This window comes from Monopterus albus, unplaced genomic scaffold, assembly GCF_001952655.1.
Source record: "Monopterus albus unplaced genomic scaffold, M_albus_1.0 scaffold310.1, whole genome shotgun sequence".
In the NCBI taxonomy this organism is placed as follows: Eukaryota; Metazoa; Chordata; class Actinopteri; order Synbranchiformes; family Synbranchidae; genus Monopterus; species Monopterus albus.
This window is the reverse complement of record NW_018128190.1, coordinates 148,628-159,982: the sequence shown is the minus strand read 5'-3', so window position 1 is coordinate 159,982 and position 11,355 is coordinate 148,628. Positions and strand designations below refer to the sequence as shown.

General features: G+C 41.0%; 1 long non-coding RNA gene across 2 annotated transcripts in view; it reads left to right on the top strand.

Moving 5' to 3' along the window:
• The window catches only part of LOC109973911 (uncharacterized), a 21,277-nt gene extending 11,272 nt beyond the window's left edge, over window positions 1-10,005 (top strand). For both annotated transcript variants that reach the window (XR_002276893.1, XR_002276894.1), the window contains 2 exons: window positions 7,263-7,444; window positions 9,358-10,005. This is a non-coding gene — a long non-coding RNA (uncharacterized LOC109973911). The remainder of the gene's footprint in view (window positions 1-7,262; window positions 7,445-9,357) is intronic.
• Window positions 10,006-11,355: the final 1,350 nt, after the last annotated feature.

The window sequence follows — 11,355 nt, the reverse complement described above, 5'->3', positions numbered from 1 at the left end:
ACGGCAGTGTGATTTTCAGGAGCTGAAAACCCTGAGGAGAAAGCAGAATTGCTAAATTGACCAGATAACTGAGACTAATTGGTCCAGTCATGAAAAACCGGCTCATTAAGGTGTGTGAGGTGATAATGTAGCATGCTACAGAGTGCGGTGGTTAATGTGTGAATAACACGTCATGCAAAACAAACAGGTGGAGTAAACACACACATGCAATATGCACACACTTTTGTGTACTCACATGTTCCCCTGGACTTGTGAGCACACACAACACATGACCTGGCTTCAGATAACTGTGTTTGTTATTTATACTATGGCACAGCATGTATTGATGAGATCTTTTTAAAGGGTTAGTTCACTCAAATTGCCAGGCTATTTCTTTCACTAACTCTCTAGCAGTGTCTTATCATACAGGCAATTTTGGTTTATTTGTGCAGGTTCTGAGATGTTCACTGCTTCCACCCTAATTTTTACAACATTTTTCAACCAAAATAGTAGCCTTTATGCAATCCTGGCACTCAGAAATGATGTATAATACTGTTTTGTCATTGACATAATGCTTTCTGGTTTACCTTTTTTAATATCAACATAACTTGGTAAATGTTAATATATCTAGGAAGTCACAAAATGTTGAGATGAACACACAGTATCAGTAAAATATTTGCTAGCAATGTATTTTATTTTTCTTTTCTACAGTATCCACTCTTGAAATATAACATCCTTTCTCTGTTAACTAAGATTGGTGAATTACTAAACATAAACATTAACACTTTTACCATGCTTTAGTTGCTAAGAAGACTATGGTCTTGAGGCAGGAGATAGAACATGTTTACTTCATTATCCTTTAACATCGGTGCAGCAAGAGAGAACATATGCCCTTTTGTCATTTGGGTGAACTAACCCTTTAGTGACAAGCAAGTGAGCTGTGGTGTTCTGAAAGTTGACATTGACATACAGTCAATAAAGGATTAATTGGGTAGATGTTTCAGGGCGTGCAAAAGATGCCAAAACAGAGAAGGGAGTGGTTTCTCCATTCTGAAGGCCTCCATCGCTTCATTGCTCCTTCACTCCACAACTCACCCCTCCATCACAGAGTGAGAGGGGGGAACGGACAGAATTGCCTGAAGCCAACAGAGCAATAGAGCGAGCAGCAGAGACCCAATGTGAGAAACAGAAAACAAAGGCAGGTGGGGTGGAGGAAGGTGGAGCCAGGTGTGGAAGGGAGAAATACAAGATCGTGCATGAGAGCACACGCAAGACTTAAGTGTTACCCAGAGAAACTGTCCTCTGCTCTGGTTATCCTCCATCGACCTGCCTGTGTGTTCCCCGTCCCAGTAGCGCTATTCATAGCCTTTTGGCTCCGTGACCCTTGTGTCGGCTGCTGTTCCTCAGCTCGCCCTTGTCACTCTCCTCCCAGCTGACATGCAGCCCACACTGGAGGGTTGAGTATCGTCAGTGGAGCTTGAACCTCTGAACATTGTTGTACGACAGAGCAGATCCTGAGATGGACTAAATGTGACAGTTACGCTGCTGACCTTTGGTCCAGGGACGACAGACAGAGCAGCCAGGCGGAGCAGCAGTGCCCATGCACACATGGGTACTCCATACATACAGAAACACAAGTAAAGGCACACCTCACACTCACCAGTGTAGTATTGTTTGTGTATGAATGTGTTCATACATTCAATACAAAAATGTATTGGTACCATAGGTTTTTGTAATAGATGGGTTAGGGCATGTACAAAAGATATGACAATTTTCTGTGAAATAAATGTGTGAGCATAACATTTCAAATTGTATAGAGTGGATTAAGAAGGAGAGTGACGACATCTCCATTTACTCTATGAGCCTCTTTTTCAGTAATAACAGATCATGGGAACGTCTAATAGTTGCAAACATCAGGCGTAGTGCCATAGAGTTACACTGACCTGGCTGCTATCTTCTAAAGTAAGAATCTGAATTTAATGAAGCAATTATACTTGTGACATTTTAAGTTAGTGACGTGTCAAAACATTTATACATGTTCTATAACCTTTTCTCCCACCAATTTTGGGTCACTTTACTGTAATAATTAGGTAACGAGCTAAATTAGCTGAGCTATCTACAACAGCAGAACACACAGTTGGATTGTTAGGCTGTTTAAGTCATTAAAAGTAGTAATTTGCTGATAAATCCTGCTGTTAATTGTCAGTCTGGAACTATTTGAACCTACGTGAGTCACATGACCCGCTACCATTTTTGACCCCTGGCTGTCACAGCTCTTCTATATTAAGGGCTCTGCCTTTGCGTTTCTAATTAGTGTTGTGAAAATAACAACTGTACCCTAAGTCAGTTTTACCTGAAGTGTCCCAGTGCAGGCTGTCGAGCAGAAAACATACTATATAACATAAAAATCTGAAGTCCTCCTCAGTGAATAAATTAGTGCATCATTAAGAGGTGTGAAAATAATTAAAATGCACAAAATAACTAAGTCAAGCTACAACAAAATCCTGACTGTTAGCCAGGAAATAGTTACAGCACACAACTCCCTGTAAAACTGGAATTAAAACATTTTTTTTTGTTTCTGCACAAAATTAAAGAAACAAGATATAACATGTTGATTAGTGAGCTTTTGCTGTGGTGTTGCATCATTTTGGCAAGAAGGCAAATTAGCGTAATTCCCAAAATGTTGAACCATGGTTTTATGATGCAATATGCTTCAATATACCCTTTCACGTTGATCTTTCATAAATAATGGGAGTAAGATATCATTGTTTATTCTTATGAAATACTTTTATTTGGTTGTAGGAATTCTACAGCAGAAAGAGACTCAGTCAACATTAGAAAGCCCTGGTGGATGAAAAGCTCTTAACTACTGCACTATCTGATAAACTACCATTTGTTCTTTGAAATGTCATTTGGTTTTAGAGGGATGACACTGGTTCCTCACAGAACAGACTGTGGCAGAAGTAAATATGGAAATTACTGGGGTTGAAAGTAAAAGGTTTTCCTGTCACAGCAGTTATGTGAGTTAAGGCTGAAGCGGCCCCTGAGGCAGTTTTTCCCCTCTGGCAGTCATCGCTTCTGTTTCTATCGATTCAATCTCCTCATTTACTCACTATGTTTCCCTCTAGTTTACCACCTTTTATACCATTTCACCTTCGTTGCCTCCATTTTTTAAAAAAATGCTCCACCTCTGAGTCCATTTCTGTGGTTTGGCTTTTCATAATCTGGCTTTTTGTTTGTTTGTTCTCATCCTCTTCATGGTCTTAAACATAGTGTTGGTCTTTTTTCTTCTTCCTCACTTAAAAAATAGCCTCCCTTTCTTCTTTTGCTTTTTTGTCTCCCACCCATATGCTCATTTTCAGTTCCAGTTCTCTTGCAGTGTTTATTTAAGCACTTTCACAGTCACTGCACTCTGGTCTGACTGTATCAAAGCTCTCATGGACACACAGGACATAGTATTTGTGTCTCTGTATCTCTTTAGGTCTCTCTCACCCTTTCTTTTTTGTCTTGTACAATCCATCCTTAATTAATACCTCTTTGTTTTCTATTTTCCACCTGGTGCTCCCTGCTTCTTTAGACATTCTAAGAGCCTCCCCACCCCCCAAACCCCCGTTTGTCATTGGAGCTTTTTAGATCTGAGAGGAGCAGGCAGCAGAAAACTTGGCTAGATACAACTAGGCATATCAGGAGAAAATATATCTTTATATTTAGACATCATATTGTTAAACAGAAGATCTTCTCGGTCAGCTTATAATTATCAAAAGAGACAAATGCCCTCAATGGACATTTTAATAACCTGAAGAGGTAAGGGACTGTTGGATCAAACTAATGTCAGAAAAGAGAAGTGTTAAGACACTAATCCCATTTATCGTAAGCTCTATATTCATTTTTCTTATGATGATAATAGCTGCACAAGGAGCACTTCAGTAGCCCCGTCTCTGCTGTCTTTTTCATATCTGAAATACTGTACCTGTGGATTGGAATAAAAATTACAGGAATATTCTCCTAGAAAGTGTTGGCTTGATAGCTGTTTACAGGTCTTGGGGATTTAAACTCTATCTATGGAAATGATTGTATTAGGTCTTTTAATCTGATAAATTGCCTCAGATGATGCCTCACTGTTGGTTAAGAGTGACACAAGTTTTAAAATGAAAAAACGGAGTTAGGAAAAAGTAATGTTACTAAACCCAGACCTTACGAGAAGCTACATTATCTGCTACTAGCATAACACACCTGACTCTCCAGTCAAACTATCTGTGGCTGAGTTGCATTGTGCGTAAGGTTTTGACATGAAAGAAGAAAGCATGTTTTAAAAAGATGTTATTTCTGGTTTTACTGCATTGATATGAATCTGACAGTGGTAAAGGAGTGCAATGCTACAACACTGGAGTAGGCTACAATTTTTCAGAAATGCACTCACGTTCTTGCAGAGAGAGCGTTAGCAAGAAAATAAATAAACATGTTTCCAGTGCTATTAGTGATACTTTACGAAGAGCGCCACCACACCTTGTACAGGCTGTAATTACTGCCCAAGGACACAGAGGTGTAACATCTCTGTCAATGTCACACTGTTGCTCAATTTGGCATCAGTATCTTGCTTCAGAAACGAGGTAGACACTCTAAATGAGAAATATTCAGTCATTCATTCCTCAGTGAGATCACATTTGTTATTATCAATTACTGTGAGTCTCTAGTATGTGGCTCTACTCCAACCCCCCACACCAGCACACACACACACACACACACACGCACACACACACTAACACGTGCATACACCACCAAAGCCCATCCTCTACATCATTCGCAGCCACACAACAACTAGAACACTTTGTAGTTCCATAGAACTGGTTATGTTCTGCATCCCCCTCGCTCTCAGCACTACTTTCTAGCCCAGTGAGTCTAGGGAACTTTGCTGTCGCTGACAGTAATGTATTCTGCCCCTCCCTACAGGCCTCCATGGACCTGGGTCACTTCCTCTTCTTTTCCTCCTGGGGATTCCTGATGTTGTGCGAGCTGAGGACTGTTGACTACCTCCCCATCCATCCTTTTATAATGTGTTTCCTCCCCTGTTGATTTCATCTTCCTGCCTTTATTATGGGTTAATGTCTTCTCTCCTAGACCTGGCAAACAGGATTGGAGAAACCAGGAGGCAAAGATAGAGAGGATATAGTGCAATATGGTCTTATTAAACTGAAATGCAGATTATGTGCTGCGGACTCAAATAATGGTTCCTGCTCCGAAAATTGGATTATTTGTCAATAGCATGATTTTGATCATGAAAAAGGGGGCATAAATTGCATGAGCCTATTTTCATCATTATGTTCCATGAGAAGCTGGATAAATGTTAGGTTTAGAATGCCTGAAAATTGCATGTCTGAAGACTTGATACAAGCAAAGCTTATTAGATTTCTACTAGACAGACAGCAGCTTCAGACACTGGTGACTTGGAGATAAGACAAATATCACTCTCACATTTTAAATTAAATCACTGTAGTTTGCTGCTGCAGATTTTACACATGAAAATGTTAAATTAATTGGAAAATGTTTTATTGGTGTCATATTGGATAAACACATACCTGTAATTTTTGGGGGACTTAAGTGAGGAGTAAATACTCTCCAGAGCTGCTGAAGTCCTCATCTTTTGTCAGTACTAAACATCACCATGGTTACATACTTTAATTACTGTACAACTAAGGCTTTATTCATTTGCTAAAGGGGTTAACACCATTTACCTGTTCACACACATGCAGTGTTCACTTCTTCCTGTGCTGTTGTGCACCATAAATTGAAATTCGCTCTCATTAGCAAATAGCTTGTCAGTCTCAAACATTAGTATGAACGTAGCCACACATGCACAGACTGGTCAGCCCAGGAGCAAAAACAAAACAGACAACAAACATCATAGCATGACAGAGACTAAAACAAATCTATTTAATCTTTTTCTCAGCCAGTCACAATGTTATGCATGTCTGCTGTGACATGCCACAAATTGTTATACTAGCCTGCACAAAGAGAGACTGGCGGTGCTGCTAGCTGCTGTAGCTGTGGCACACAAGCGCCCAGATGGCCCTTGTGTATCTATGATAAACAAAAATAAATGTTTGCATGGACTAAGAAGCACCAGAAGAGTAATGGTGACATGTTTTTTTTCTTTTTTTCCTTTACTTTTGTCATATCTCTGTTTTGTGCTGCCTTGCCGTCTTCTGTGTCCCTGTGTTTGTCCTCTAAATTGAATTGACACTGTGATAAGTAACTGTACCTCTAATGCATACACACATATTGTATATGTACACAAATGCTACACAGACAAGCTTATTGTACATCAGTAAACTCATGCACACACGGATACAGTCAGGTAGACACCTACAGGGAAACTTTACTCAGCTTTTGGTATCTTGGGTAAATCTGTTTGGCAGAAGTCAGATTTGGCAGAGCGGCTTCTCCAGTGTGAATAACACTGAAACTAATGAGTTCATCTCCTCCACTCCTCTTTTGTCTCCATCTCCTTTGCTCACATTTACACTCTTGTTCTCTCATTAGTCCTGCCCTCTGCCTCGATCTGTCGCTCTCGTACACACTCCTCCTCTTCATTTCTCTCCTGGTCCTACTCTTTCTCTCCACTTCTCTATAACCCTCTTGGACATTCTCTCTTTACCTGCACAGATGGTTTCAGAGTCTCCTCTGGGTCTTAATTATTCCGTCAATTACTGTGGGAAAATGTGCAATTAAAGTGGACAGTTATTGTGCGCTGTGTGACTCCATATTTATTAGGGTTACACCTGATTTCAGGGGCTCTGGAGTTTTTCGATGCTCATTGCCATCTTTTCTGTCGCCTCTAGGTATATGTGAGGGACATCTAGGAGGAATCTGCACATTTTATTTCCCTAATTTTTTTCTCTGTAGGGATTCCTGTTAATGAATGAAATAGTATTATGAGCATATGGCCTATAAACAATTAGAGGACATGCTGCAGAATATCAAATATTCTTCTGGACTGCGTGACGCTGCACAGCTTACTATAGTGTAAATAAAAACCCATATCAACATGTACACATTCAGATTTTGTTCTTTGGCACTGATTTGTTTTTCTGATGTGCCAATCTCACTCAGGCTCACTGTGCTCATTGATGGCTTCGCAGCAACCCACAGAGTATTTCCTTGGGAATGAGTTTGTCAGATCATGCACTGTTGCAACCAAACACTTATGTGCCGCATTAATCCACTAGAGTACTGTTCTAACCCAACCTTCAGCTACGTGTCTCTCCCTCTGCTCTTCATTACAGGGCTGTAATCCTGACAGCAACACTCCACACACAGGGCAGCGAGTAGACGGACAAACAACAGGAGACCTGCTTATTCACCCAAAGCCCAAAGCAAACACTGCAGCTGCTATGGGTGGGTGATGCTGACAGCTACAGCAGCGTGTGGGGGCTAGAGAGAGGAAGATTCAGTTACAGCGAGAGTGGTAAGTGTGAGATATAAATATGCAGACCTGTACACAAGTGTGACAAGCGATAGAGCAATCTAGATTAGTATCCAGTGTAATGACACCCACAGAGAGAGAGAGAGAGACAGATACAGAGAGGAAAGGGAAAATGTGAAGAGGATGCTTGGCTGACGAGGAGAGGAAAGAGGAGTGTTGTGTGAGGAGAAAAGACTCAGAAGAGGAAGCAAATTAAAAAAGGAGGGAGAAGTGGGAGGAAGGGGAAGAAAGAGAAGGAATATGAGTGAAAGATTAATAGGGAGATGGAGGATGGTGGTGGAGTAGAGTGAAGGGCCCATAGCGCCACTCTAAGTCATCCTAACCAATGAGGACCTGGGTGCTGAGAGGGCTTGTTCACAGCAGGCAGCTGCTTGCACATCATTTTGAAACGTCTCTCACATCCCTCTTCCCCCCTGTCTTTTCTGCTCTCCTGCTTCCTTTTGCTTAGATTGCATGTCACTTATTATGAATTGTTTGTTATTTCATTCATTTTGTTGGTGGTTTGTTAGAGGCTCAATATGAAGCTGCTGTCGTGGCTTGTAAATGACATCCTAGATCATAGTGGGAGTAACTTCAGTTTTTAAAAAAGGCAAATTTAAAATAATACATATATATGTTAAAAAAAAACTCCTATTTTTTTCTATCCATCTGTAGACTGACAATAAATGCACATGGTGTAACAGGGCAGAAGCCTCCTCCTTGTTAATGAGAAGATGTGAAGAAAGCTGAGAATAACACAACATGAGTTGTGAATATATTTCTCTTTGTCTTGAGAGAATATTACGTTTTAAGCCTTTACAAGTTAATGTTAAGGAACATTAAGCTGCTGCTGATTGAAAACAAAATGGGTCTGTGTGCATAACATGGCTCATGAGTGTACATTTACCAACTATTAAACATCATCTCAATTCTTTGGTGCTGACTTTAGCCTCATCACACTGACTGACAGATCGACAGGGGCCACACTGTGACATTCTGCGGCTCCAAACATTAAGTCTTAACTATCACTCCGCTGAACTTGAGTAGTGAAGTACAGAGGGAAAATGCATCACGCACTGATAATTCACAGTTAATGGGAAGCAAGAAGAACAACAGGGAACCTTATCAGTCGCATTATGTAATGTTTACCGGCTTTTTAATTAATTATGAAAATTAGCTGAAGCGGTAGGCACGCTGAGAAGTGAAATCAGATCTTTATGCTTATCGCAGCTGTACAGCCCTCACAGTGTGCAGTTTGAATGACATCTCATGCAGAACACGCAGCCCCACACACTGTCCCTCACAAGCCCACACATACACAGCAAACACACTCACAAATGTACCTTTTTAAAAGCATCCACACGCACACAGACCCTCTTAAAGTTCACAGACTGACGGTAATATATGCAAACACTGAAACCACAATACAGCGACATGTTATTGATTGGATTTACAGTTTTCAAGGTTTGAATAAAATTAGAGTTTGCTCTTTGATCTTTGAATGATGACTGAATGCTCCTCATTAAATTTGTCTGTCAAAATTGACTGCAAATGTAGGTTTTCCTGATCTATATTTGTAAGCATTGATCTGGAAAAAAAGGGTGAACCAAATAACTACAAGCAGGCAAGCAATTACTCCAGTGGCTGACATGACATTTCTGTGGTATTAATTTATTCAAAAACATTTTTCTTTGTGTAGTCTCGAATCAGCAATCAGACGCCTCCGTAGATAGTATTCAAAGAGAGTTTTTCTTTCTTTATTTTCCAGAGGAAAAACAATGTCAGACTGTTGACAATATGTAGCATATACATGACACATACTGTATAATAGTATCACTGCCATTATGTTATTGTTTCAGTTTGAATTTCTAACTGTGCTGTGCTGTAGCAGGGAATCTCCTCTCTGTTTGGTCTAGATTACTCATCACACAAGTCTGATCCCTGCAGGATGGAGGTGGGTAACAGACCAAATTCCATATTTCACCATTCCACGTTGGAAGACAACACCTCCACTCGGATTAGGGAACAGGATATTTTTGGACATGCCAACTTGTGTGTGAAGTAGTGCAAAAGAGAAACATGGACAAGACGGGAGGCTTTTGCTCTTGTAACTTTGAATCAGATGAGGGGAGCCAAGAGACATGCGAGGTGTCTATGGGGAGAGGCAGGATTAGCTGGATTAGCTCAGCCACACCACTGATAGAACTGGACCCTCCCTGGACAGCGAGGCGAACACTGGCATGCAGGGGCTAGTTGAACGGGAGCCAACATTGTCTCACTAAAACATTGCTCAGGACTGGGTTCACCAAACTGATGCTTGCTTTTACTATTTCCCTTCTTCTCATGTTTATTTATCAGTAATTATAGGGACACACCTTTTCTGTCAGGTGCATTGAATTCTAGTTTGGGTCCATAAGTAGGTCTTTCTCCTTTTAGACAGTTTCACGCTTTCAACTGCTTTAAAGGTTCTTGCTGATAAAATGATATGAATTTGCATTGCAGGATCTCAACTGGCGGTCCAGATATTGAGAGGAATCCCTGCTATGAATCACTGAAATGTATGCAAGGATAAATAATATATGATTAAATAAAGTAGGTGGCCTTAACATAAACCAGTAATTTCTTTAGTCTACCAGCCTTGGGAGATTGCATTAATGATACATTGTCACTGCACACCACACGCCTCTGATTTAACACAATGTTTCACTCCCCTGGCCTTAAATTTCACTTGTTTTTACTTCTCTTCCTGTGCATTATGTATATTTCTTACACTGGCATTTACAGTGCAGATGCTTTGTTACAGGCATAATCCCCATAAGTCCTCTGCAGCAGCATGTGCGCTGCACACAGTTCATCTAAAGCACCGTATATCTATATGCATCTTGCGTGTTAGTCTTGGCATTTATTTCTCTGCATGTTGCCTTAAGGGTTCCCCTGTGGAATAGATTTCCTGTACTGTATCTATAACAGAAATCACAGAAGAGAAAGAGGGAGAGAGAAAAAGAAAGAGAGCAACTTAGAAAGCAGCAAAGAGGAAACAAGAGAGCAAAAAGAGAACAAGAGCAGTGAAAAGATTGCAGGGGAGCAATTAAATGAATGCGGGAGAGAGTCAAAGTGAGAAAGTCAAAGAAATAAATGGTGAATTGTTATGAAGGAGGTGAATTGCATGTTATTAGCCATGTTGGTGTCACATTACAGCACTGCAGAGTTTGTAAAGTGCCCAGATAAGTCTCACCTGAGGCAGTAGGCTGCTGCCATCATTCACAAGGACAGTCATGCAGCGAGACTAATGCTGCTGTGCTCACTGTTACCGCTGTGCATGTATATGTGTGTTGATGTGTGTTTGTGGGGCGTTGACAGTGTTGGTATGTGCATGTGAATGAATGTAGTGCATGCTGTTGGCCAGAACCTCTAAGGAGCAGCTCCTGTGAGCAGGCCTCAGCTGGTCTATAGGAGTCAAGGAGCGGCTCCTTCATCTGTGATTAATTCTCCGGTCTGCACAGTGTCCAAGGAGTCAAGCATCCAGTGTTATTTATCTGCTCCTAGTTGTGTCCCAGGGAGGGCTCCTCCTTGGCCTCTGGTGACACTGTGAGCTGCACGAGACTGCAGTCTTATTGTTGTTTGCTACTGCTTTATCTGCAGTCTTGTCAGGAAAGACAGAGGGAGCGAGGGAAAAGGAGGGGAGATAGAGGGAGGGAAGGGGCAGTGAGGAGCAGAGCATTACCTGCACTGCCTTTCCTCCAGCTTTGCAAAGGGAAATTGAGAGTTAAGGAATACTGCCTCATGTCTGGCCTTAAATACTCCTGGTTAATAGAAACTGTCATAAATCTGAGTGTAAATGAAAATGTTTCTCTCACCATCAGAGCATATGAAACAGTATCTCACAAACTCCAGATGTAATGCCCTGTTTTATG